An 874-nucleotide genomic window follows, 5' to 3' on the forward strand; every position below is an offset into this window, starting at 1 on the left:
CGCGCGCTGTCGCTGCTGCTGCACGCCAGGAGCCACCTCGCACACGACCACGCGCGCTGCAGGTCTGAACACAACTGACAGTGGACAAACAATTTAGGTGGTCGTCCTAAAGGATCCTAGCTGTTAAAATATCAACTGATACGCGCGAAACTAAGTTTTAAATAGCTACAATGATAGTTCACGGGCGACCACTGCGCCAAATACATTTTTATTTCAATTTTAAAATACTAATTGACGAGAACATTGTATACTAGTATGCTAGTGATCTTATTTACTAAAATACCAGATTAAATGGCCTTTAATATCCAGAACTATCATCATTTTCTCAACATTATTTTAGTCTAGTTTAGTACATATTTTCAATCTTATGTTTAAGTCTTGATAGGTCGTCCAAAAACAATATTTCTGTCAAGATTGATAAGTTTTGATGTTACCCATGGGCCGTGGCGCGCGACACGGTAGCCTTTGCAGTAGTCCTACAGACGAGCAAGAGCTCTGCAGGTCAGCTCTCAGAATACATTAAAGTAGAGGCACTTAGATGAGTAGTGCAACAGATCCCCTCCACTTATTGCACCTCCTAGATGTAGTTGGGGCTATCTATCGACTCACTAGACTTAGTAGCAATTAGTTGTAAGGTTTCTAGGTACGTTTTGATAGTTGCAACTACTATACCACGATACAAACCAAAACGCTTTAAAAAGACAATATCGAATGAAAGTCAGAATTAACAACCAAAATAAGGAGAAAAATTATTAACATCTACGATAGTTTGTCAGAGTTAGTTAAATTGTATAACCTTGCATTTATTGGTGATTAGTGAAATGAGCGTTTTCCAGATCATGGGAGCCGGTGGAGACGACCAGTGACAGCGAGC

General features: G+C 40.2%; 1 long non-coding RNA gene across 1 annotated transcript; it reads left to right on the plus strand.

The window, feature by feature from the left end:
• On the plus strand, nucleotides 1–874 carry LOC106108178. The gene is made up of 3 exons (XR_001225904.1): nucleotides 1–62; nucleotides 463–501; nucleotides 837–874. It is a non-coding gene; the product is annotated as an uncharacterized LOC106108178 (long non-coding RNA).

The sequence above is a fragment of the Papilio polytes genome, unplaced genomic scaffold (assembly GCF_000836215.1).
Source record: "Papilio polytes unplaced genomic scaffold, Ppol_1.0 DF821818.1, whole genome shotgun sequence".
In the NCBI taxonomy this organism is placed as follows: Eukaryota; Metazoa; Arthropoda; class Insecta; order Lepidoptera; family Papilionidae; genus Papilio; species Papilio polytes.